The 10,543-nt window shown below is 33.1% G+C and overlaps 2 long non-coding RNA genes across 2 annotated transcripts; one reads left to right on the forward strand and one right to left on the reverse strand.

The window, feature by feature from the left end:
- Positions 1-2,818: 2,818 nt before the first annotated feature.
- LOC137394962 (uncharacterized) lies at positions 2,819-3,771 on the reverse strand. The gene is made up of 3 exons (XR_010978416.1): positions 3,734-3,771; positions 3,262-3,556; positions 2,819-2,987 (listed from the first exon to the last, which is right to left on the reverse strand). It is a non-coding gene; the product is annotated as an uncharacterized lncRNA (long non-coding RNA).
- A 4,779-nt stretch (positions 3,772-8,550) lies between these two features.
- LOC137394842 (uncharacterized) lies at positions 8,551-9,898 on the forward strand. Its single transcript, XR_010978387.1, has 3 exons — positions 8,551-8,589; positions 8,767-9,058; positions 9,594-9,898. It is a non-coding gene; the product is annotated as an uncharacterized lncRNA (long non-coding RNA).
- The last annotated feature ends 645 nt before the right edge of the window (positions 9,899-10,543 follow it).

Below are 10,543 nucleotides of genomic sequence, written 5' to 3' on the forward strand. Positions count from 1 at the left end.
GATCTATAATTTGAGTTAAGGTCATAGTTTAGTTACAGAGTTTTGTGTCAGCATATTGCAGACAGTACCACCTCATATCTATTTGAAGTCAAGTATTATTAATTCCTATAATATTTAAATTGTGAAAGAATTGCCAGTTGTATATACACACAGGTGGGTTTACAGAACACAAGCATCTAGAATGTTGATTTGACTCCTTAATTAAATTATAGACATCTGGTGGAGATGAGTCACATGACCTTTTCCTACACTCATCTCTGTGCTGTTTCACTAGTTAGTTGCTTCTAGAAAATAAGGTCACCTCACAACATGTTTAACATGTCTGATATTTCAAGTCAATCCTTTTATTGTTAAGTTTTTACATAGTTTTTAATTATAATATCTTGTGTATATTTACAGTGTTTTTACATCCTTTTAAATAATCTCATTTTTGATTGTTAAGTAAAGTTCAATAAAAAATTGTAAACACATGACAGCAATTGTACCAAATATAGTAAGTATTATTTAAAATTAGCGAAATGCCTGTTACTGCCCGAGATCTTTTCAGATTTAATCAGAAGGCAGCACGCGTGTGAACTATCAATGTAAACTGCTACACAGCTTTCACAACAACAATCCATGAATGCATTCATTGAGGGCAATTGTCTTTAAGGAACATGCAAAGGTACATTCTCGAGTTTCTATTCTATGTTTAAGAGGTTGTTTCTCAGAAACTGGATAAAGTTTTGAAACCAAATATTTTTGGCAACTTGACAGAAAGCATGGAGCCTCTGTGTGTGAAGGTTGGATGACATCGGCTGACAATGTGAAACAGTATAGCATTCACCTAAAGTAGCAGACACACAGACACACTGATTATATTATAATTTATTATACTATAATATATTATATCATGAAGTTTTGTATCGATAATTATGCCAATTTGATGCTATACTTTAAAATGATGCCAATTTGATGCTCACATTATGTTATTGTGTTTATAATTAATTTCTGTTGATTTATTAGCCTCATGTCTTGACTATGTAAGAGACGCATACCAAGATATTCGTATATCTCACTATCTCTATGAAGGTATGACTAGATAACTTGTATTTACAGCTACTTGATTGGTCAGCATGAAGTTATTAAAATATTGGTTAGTTTCTTTATAGACGTTTGCTCATCTCTAGTATTCCTGGCAAGTGCCGTCATGTCCTATATTTAAACCAACTCTTTTGGCATCAAGTTTTGTCTTACACCCCTTTAATTTATTTATCATCTAAATATTTTAGTTCTCGTGTTCTCAGAGAGCCAAAATCTATTTATTGCATAACCATGGATTCATTTTGGCATAGAACTTTGTATCCGTCTACTGTTTGACCTGATGAAAGCATTACATAGGAAATGCATAACAATTTTCTCATATGATAAATTAATTAGTAATTCCTTTGATTATATTTCAGTGATCGTAGACAAGTTTACTGAAAGCAAACAGCTGCAAGCTCAGCTGGAAGAGAGGAACCAATGGCTTAATGATAAACAGAAGAAATGAGAGAAGAAAAGAGAGAGATGGCTATAATGCTAGAGAGAAGCCAAAAAGAGTATACTTTATATATCCATCAAATTGTAGTTCTGGAGCACAAGTGCAATACTAAAGGAGAGACAATTACTGTTTTTGGCAAAATATTGGATGTTGTGCCAAACCAAAATACTGGTCTACTTGTTGCATGAGAAAAATAATCTGAGTTGCTCTCAATAGATAGTGAGAGGCAATCGGTGACTTCAAGTGGAGTTGTCTTCTCAGTGTGATTTGTAGCATCACCCTGTTGTCAATTAGACACTATAAATCTGAACAGCTGTAGTCTCTTTGTGTGCTCAATTTCTAAATGAACAGCCTCTGTTGACAGCAAACAAAGCAAATATTATAATGGATCTTTAACAGATTTTTCGCACACCGTAAACAATTTAGCCATTTGTTCAAAATATAATTGATACAGTTTGATGCTATAAAGTCCGCCTTGGTTGTGAACATTGGTTAGTCTTTGAGAATAGCTCTCATCTTCATAAAGACAAGTATGTCACCAATGTAATTTATGAAATACAATGCTAAGATAATATGTATGATATTATCAGAGAAGACACTAAAAAGACCGCATAATTAGGGGACAGTATAAATAGAATGTTTTCCCAATCGACATGGGAAGACAATGCCCAAAATTAGAACAGAATTCTCACTGTTCTTATTAACAGGTTCCATATTAGGTTATTATTATAGTCTAACATTCACTAGTTCTATAAGTACTCAATTGACTTATTTAGTAGCTATGTTGATATTTCAGTATCTGTTGTGTTAGAACAAACAGTCAGCTATGACTCAGCTTATGTAGACTTCTGAAAATGTAATTGTCTGTTGGAGTTTTCTTCTCTTATATTCATAAAGAGTGTTCTTTATTTGTCTTTAGCATGTAAAATATATAGTTTTAAATGCGATTAAAGTTATAGACAGCTTTTGGTTTAAATTGTGGTAAAACTTCATTACACGTTCATTATTTAGTGAACTGCAGTTAATGGGATGGCGAATGCAGAGTTGGAATGATTTTTAAACTGCTAACAGCTGAGAGATTTTGCGAAAAAAATATAAAAATATTGCAAGCTTTTATCATTACTGTGCTGTTATCTTACTCAATTTGATTTGAACAAATAAATAACATAATCACATCTATGATGGCATTACTAACTTGACTATCAACTATTTACTAAGTGACCATCAACTTAGCAATGGCTGATGGAGGGACAAACATGGAAGTCAAATCATGTTCTGTAGCAGGGTCACTGATGGTGAAGTTATTTAAATCATTGTTTATTAATAACAAATCAAATGTAACAATAATATAAGCTACTAATAAATCAAAATAACCAGAATTACAACAGTAAAACTTTTGGAAAGAGCAAGTCAAGCACAAATGTTAGCCTTCAGTATAATCTCTGTGGGATCTGCCACGTCAAGTCTAAAATATGAATGAAATAATTATTATTGATGCAAGAAAATGCAGTAAAGTATACAGTATAGTTTAAACTTTAGGAGCAAGTAGTCATTTACTTTCACCTAGGCTTTTCTGACATTAAAGGTATAACTAAATTCTTGAAACAACAATATATTATACAGTGAAACATCTTTTCATAATCTTACCCTATGACTACATATATATAACAGTATTACCACTTCACAAAAGATAATGAAAACTTTGAAAAGAGAGTGCTTAATTTATGGAGTTGCCATACCTTTTGATATTAGTACAGTCCTCTGTTTCCTCTGTTGCCACGGTAACCACTATATCCCTGGTTACCACTGCCTCTGTTACCTTTATAGCCATCATCATAGTAGTCTTTGTCTTTATAGTCATCTCCAAATCTATTCAAGTTGTCATCACCTCTGCGCTGCCATTGGCCTCCTTGGTTGTTTCCTCGATAACCATTGGTCAGATATTGGCCTTGGTAGTAGCCACTGTAGGTTGCATTGACAAAGACAAGGCAAAGAGCCAGTAGGAAAGCAAGAACTTTCATTTTGTTTGAAGGCCTGCAAGAAAGATGAACACAATGTTTGAGTTTTACAAATACTTTCATGTGAGAATTTGTCAGCTGTGAAATAATTATTAAAGTAAAACAAAATATAATAAACTTTATAACATCCTAAAGTATGTAATTATATAATGTAATACTTTTAACAATTAGAGAGTTTAAACTGGTTACTTACTGAATCTACTAGCTGACTGTAGAATATGAGTTGAGAAGGTGAAATACAGTTAGCTACAGAGTACACCTCTATATATACTCTTTTTCTCTACTGAATTTGCATAAATGTCTTAAGATTGTTACACTTCACGTGCCAAAAATCTTTTTGACACTTCCCAAACTCTCAAAACTTAGCTTCATATTCGTCATGTCTAGAATGTTTTAAAGAATTAATTTAAGCACAAGATGGTTTGAAATGTCCGTTTTACATCATCATTGGCTAATCATTGGCATCCTCTGAATTATCGCTAAATTTGAAAAATTCCAGGTAATCAAGTGAGCTGCAACTATGTTAAACTAGTTTTAAGCAGTCGATAAAAAGTTCAGTGAAAAAACATTTAGATTTTGTATTTGCTCTTTTTCACTATTGATAAATATGACTATGTTACATCAGATGGGATAAATATACATATAGAATAAAACATGTCAAATGTCAACATGAAAGGCAGATTTTTATTGAAACAGAGAAGAAAAATGTTGTATCTGTTGTTCATGTTTGCTGTGGCTCATGTTAGCGGGATGCCTATAATTAAAGAGTCAACTCAACATTCTAGAGCAATAAATGTGAGTCAGTTTTATTTAATGCTTAGATAAGGGCTAATCAGCTAATGCTTTGTTAATGTTGTACCAAGAATAGCTTGTCAGTGTAGGAAGAACTTGTTGAGATACTTGTGGGTGAGCGTCAAAAGTTTGCTATTGCTATCCTAATACAATAAGTAAGTGTTATAGTCTATACTAGCAGTAAGCCAACCGATATCCGAGATTTATTTTATTTTTAACCAGATAGCCTAGGGTTGGGTGTTTAAGAAGCTGGTTTACAGGAACCAGATGGAGTTTGGAAACCAAATATTTTAGAACCTGACAGAAGGCACGGAGCATATGCGTGAATTTTGGATAAAATGGGCCAAAAAATATGGAAATGCCTAGCGTTTATGCAGACAAACAGACAGACACACAATGACAAAGTGAGATTTAGTAATATATATTTTTAAACTAGATTTTTGTCACTAAAAACTTAAGCAAAATTTTTTCCAAATTTTCCAACGAATGCTAAATTTCTTACACATCCATCTCATTTTATTTATGATACATCCTGTTATCTATCTTACATAGCACAACATAGTTTTAAAGACAGGAAGGATTGAAGCACTAGCAAAGTAGTTGGGAAATTTCCACTCTAAGTTGTTTAAAACTCTACGACAACTAGCAGAGGCTCAAATTAAAAGTTGAGCTAACATGCTGCGTAACTCAATTGAACCTCAATAAAATCGTGAACATTTTAAAAGTTGCATAAATCACATTCATGCAGTAAATTAGGAAACAAGTGAAAAAAGCTTTAGTTTTTATTCCTCATTGCAGACTGAACTTACATGTAAGTAGCGTAAAGACATGAAATAATAGTGAAGAAGACGAGAAAAAAGGAACTATCACACAAATCTCTTTTAATCAGCTCGAAATTATTTCAGCTTTCATGAAATTTTCAGGGAAATCTGATGTGACACAATTTTATAGACCCAAAAAGCCTTGACATTACAAAGTGTTAGATTCTTATATTGGCAAATTGATATCATTTACTCCAGTCTTTGCTGTTCTTAAGAATTTTTGTCAGCTGATCTATAGCCAATTTCTCCAGCAGCGTCACTCATTGACAGCAACAACCCGCAATAAGATGTCGGTTATGGTCAGATATTGAAGAATGTCAAATATTAATAGAGTTGAAAAATTCCTTACCATTTTACCAAAGGATGTACGATAAATTCATTCTGAATAGAGTTAATAGTAAATTAAACAATATAAAACATATAGAAACAGCAGATAATGTTAACACAGACCATTGTATAGTAACATTAGTGCTCATATCTATTTTGTGTAACAGGTTTGATACGCACAAAACCATACACTAATTGTTGACACCCACTCTGATTGGGTTGTCATTGACAACCTTCTAGAATATTCTAATTTTGACTCAACCTCTTTCATAGTAATACATCGATGCATCAGAACACTCACCTCCAATACAATGTAGGCTATACCATTTAATTTATTTCACTTCTGTGCTTACCGATGGCTGATATGTCTAAGGAGAAAATAATAATTATTCATTTGTATTAGATAACGGTAGTTGTTCACCCCTTATTAAATTTATTAACTAATTTATTACCTTGGCAACAACTTACTATGACAAAATATTAAAAACTATAATGTGCTAACGTGACAACTCTAAAACTAAGCCTAACAAATAGCTGAATGGCTTTTAAATATTGTTGTACAACTTGCCCTTTCAAAGATAAGTAAAATTAAAAAAATATAAATATACTATAAAAAACATTAATAATTAATATCATGACAGAGTACCCATAGCACAAATGCCAGATTGTAACATTTTAAAAATAGGTTTGTACCGCAATAAGAAAATTAATTTGCAATAGATGAGAGAAAATTAAATCACAGCAAATATTTGGACAGAGCAGAGTTGATAATGGAAGTTGATATAGGAAGATCAGCTAACTTAAGGAAACAGTTTGCAATATACTATTAAGAGATGAACAGAAGCAACAAGTTGGCTGATAAATAAGAATTCTTACAATTCATTAGCTGAAGTGAATACTAGCTGGAAGGACTCGCTGAGCAGTTATTTAGACTATGAAATCATAGGGCAAGTAGATTAACAAATGTAGACGGACAATATCTTACCAGCACCTGTTCTATTTTTATTTGTTTTGTTTTTGCGAAAGGCTTTGGATATACCTGTGATTGGCGACCTACAATGTGGTTTTGGAAGCTAGCTAGTGTTTTGGCTATGACTGTCTCAAACCATTCAAATGCACTACACAGAAAGACCCGTTCTATTTTTGTTTGTCTTGCTTTTGTTAATTGTCAAATATAGTTTGGGCTTGCACATACTCGTGCATGGCAACCTATAATGGGGTTATGAAAGTTAGCTGTCTTGGCAACGACTGCCTCAAACTAAAAGGCACATGTTGTGAAGCGTGATGAAATAGTGGGAGCAGTGCCAGAAATATATAAGAGATTCTAAAAGTGAATCACCCTCCGGACATGCCAAACCTTCCTACTCCTGTTTGGTGGAAACGAAATCAATGAAAAACAAGAAATATTTTGGCAACTTGTATCTGGCTGAGTGCCTTTAGGAAACATGTCTGACAACGTGAGAGTAAATGTCTGTTAGAGGCCCATATTATTATTTATTTTTGTTATTTCATTAGCCATGAGAAGTTTTTGGTTATTTTTAATAAAAAATAGTGTAACGATGCCAACTGGCTTTAGCCAGTCTATTAGTAAAAACAAGGAAATACCAACTGGTTCTAAAGAGAGGATGGTACGGAGGAAGAAGACAAATTAATCTCTCTTCAACTCACGGCGCCAGATAAATACAGAAGCGTATGCTGTATGACCAAAAAAGCAACCTGAACATTTACGATGAAAAATTGAAATGTTTTGAAAGCGCGTGTCACATGTTAACATTACTCATGTAATAAAAACATTATACCAATTAAACAAGGCTTCCATTTCTTCTTGTTACCTGTTCAGATAAGTTCTACAGTAAGTAGGAATGTGCACATTACTATAGAAGTTCTTTTGAGGACCTTTTTGACTTTTTCATAAGCTATTTTATATAAAATGTGTGTTCAAATAAAATAATCTCTTGAGAGGCTCTTATAATATTAAGCTATAGATGGCTATGTTATATTATACATACGTTATACATTCTTCAATTAAGACATCTGCGGAAAGTTGAATTTAAATTCGCCGATATCAATAGATGCAGCTCACAACCCTCACTCATGCACATTTTAAGAGACACTTAAAATTATTCTATATCATTAATACTATTCTCTTTATACTTATTAAATATTACCATTTTAAACATTTCTATCATAATACTCTAGTAAATAAGAGTACTTAAATCAGTGTAGGTACTTTAAACTGATTATATATGATTGGAGATTTTTTTATGAATTAAAATTAAAGGAATTAATAATACTTGACTTCAAATAGATATGAGGTGGTATTATTTGCAATATGCTGGCACAAAACTCTGTAACAAAAATATGACCTTCGCACAAATTATAGATCAGACAGGCTAAAACATATGAGCTGACCTAATCATCTGGCTGCAGCAAACTCTAGTAATACACCACAGACATGAGTGTAGTCAACTCTAGGAATGACTGGAGTCAAGTGTAGTCTTAACTTTAGTACAAAAAGTTACAAACGAACTAAATACAGTAAGGATGTTATGTTCTGAGATGTTATTTAAACACCAGGTGTGTTACTGAGAGATGTGTAAGGCAGTTAAGTATGGTGCCTACAGTTCATGTCTGATAATATTCATAGAACAATGATTAGCCATATGAAGCTGTGCCAAATCAACTCTCTATGTATGCAGGTCTGTAGTTGAAGATGACAAGGAACATCGGATGGATGGTGGATCTTACGAGGAGACTAAAGTAACACCATGTAGGACCTTGCATCATCCAATCTCTCCAATATGACTAGCTAATTCAGGTGCAGACTTGCATTGCATCATGGAACAATGAATGATCATTTATAATGTGGGAAAATATGGCTTTGTACCATTCTGTGCTCAAAGATCGTGATACATACACTTTCCAAATATTAGGAATAACAAACTAGATTTTAATTTAGGAAGTGTCAAAAACGTTTGGCAGTCGGTATAATGATCTTGAGACATTTATGCAAATTCACTAGAGAAAAAAAGTATATATAGAGGTGTATTCTGTAGCTAACTGTACTTCACCTTCTTAACTCATATTCTACAGTCAGCTAGTAGATTCAGTAAGTAACCAGTTTAAACTCTCTAATTGTTAGAAATATTACAGTATATAATTACAGACTTTAGGATGTTATAAAGTTTATTATATTTTGTTTTACTTTAATAATTATTTCACAGCTGACAAATTCTCACATGAAAGTATTTTTAAAACTTAAACATTGTGTTCATCTTTGTTGCAGGCCTTCAAACAAAATGAAAGTTCTTGCAATCCTATTGGCTCTTTGCCTTGTACTTGTCAATGCAACCTACAGTGGCTACTATCAAGGCCAATATCTGACCAATGGTTATCGAGGAAACAACCAAGGAGGCCAATGGCGGCGCAGAGGTGATGACAACTTGAATAAATTTGGAGATGACTATAAAGACAGAGACTACTATGATGATGGCTATAAAGGTTTTGGCAGCGGTAATCAAAGGTACAGCGGTTACCGTGGCAACAGAGGAAACAGAGGACAGTACTAATATCAAAAGGTAGGATGACCCCTGCCTATGTTAAGCTTTGTTTTAACAAAGCTCAACATATTCCAGTCCAATAGACACTTTGAACAATAACTTAAGAGCCTCAAATCTGTGCTTTCTTCTATGGCGAACTTAAGTAACCAGCCAATAGTCACCAAGCCTTAGTGCGAGTGTCTCTGAGTAGACACAGGTGATAACAAGTTATAGTTGGCTCTATTCTCTTTAATATTCTCACTCGTGTTCAGTAATAGAGATTTTGAGGACATCTCTGATTGGCTGTATGTACTTGTGGCTTAGGTTTGAGGTTAAGGTAATGTTATACTATAGCAAAAAATTATTTAGCTATCAGAAGTAATATATTGAATATTTGCTTCTTTACTGAGTTCAATAGCTTGAAGCATGAATTTAGTACATATTTGAATTATTAAATTATTTATTTGAGTAGATGTATTGCTATTCATTAGGCAAGGTGGCATCATTTATTAAAGTGATGACTTTTCTTTTTATGTGGTTTTGCTCATCAAACTATGAGCTGCTTTTGTTTTAGGTTTCATCTCACAGAAGACAGAGTGATGAGCTGCCACAGACACAGAAATTGACTTGTTTTTTTATCTTAATTTTTGTTAGGTTATGTCTGATTGCGATCTGTGTGACCTGCCGTGATAAGTTTAGCTACCATACTTGTTATGTTTTACTTATGCATTGGCTATAATACACTGCTGCAACAACAATGTTTAACAACTGCAAAATTAAGTTGTCTTCTCATTCAGCAATCGCTCACAATCTACTAACAGCGTTGCTCGAAATATTGTAGTTGTCTACTAACTGATTTTCAACATGTTGCACCAGCCTTCTCTTTGTCGGGTACTGTTAACAAGCCAAAATTTAATTTTATACACACTAATATTTTCATAGAAATTAATCAAGGCCGTGAGACATCCACACTTGTTAGTTGGTAATGGCTATGATAATAAAGATAGCAAAAACAGCAGTAAACATAATAATAAGAATAATAATAATAGTAATAATACTAATAAGGATTATTATTACCAGCATAGGCTGAACAAACTTTGAGGTTAATAATAACAAGAGTAAAAATAATAGCAGCAATAAAACCACACTGCCAGGATCTAGTGATTACAATGAACTGAAAGAGCAAAACAAGAGCAATTCTGAAACTGATAGTAATTGAAACATTCGTGGTTGTCCATAGCCTGAGTAACTGGATGATATGCTCAAGATTGACTAAAAACAACTGAGCAATATACAGTATTACAAACAACCAGTCTAAGCTCAGTGGAGACCGTGAAGTGTTGTTTATATCACTGTAGGCAACCTAGAAAGAATAATAGGGTAATGAGAAACACAAGCTGAGAAACTTTGATAATAATAATAATAATTCAATTATAATTCAATAATATTAACAATTCAAAAACAATTCAGAAAACAACGCTACTAGGAACTGCCCAAATTCTAAGAAGACTCTTCGGTAGAAAT

Source organism: Watersipora subatra, chromosome 4 (assembly GCF_963576615.1).
Source record: "Watersipora subatra chromosome 4, tzWatSuba1.1, whole genome shotgun sequence".
Taxonomy (NCBI): Eukaryota; Metazoa; Bryozoa; class Gymnolaemata; order Cheilostomatida; family Watersiporidae; genus Watersipora; species Watersipora subatra.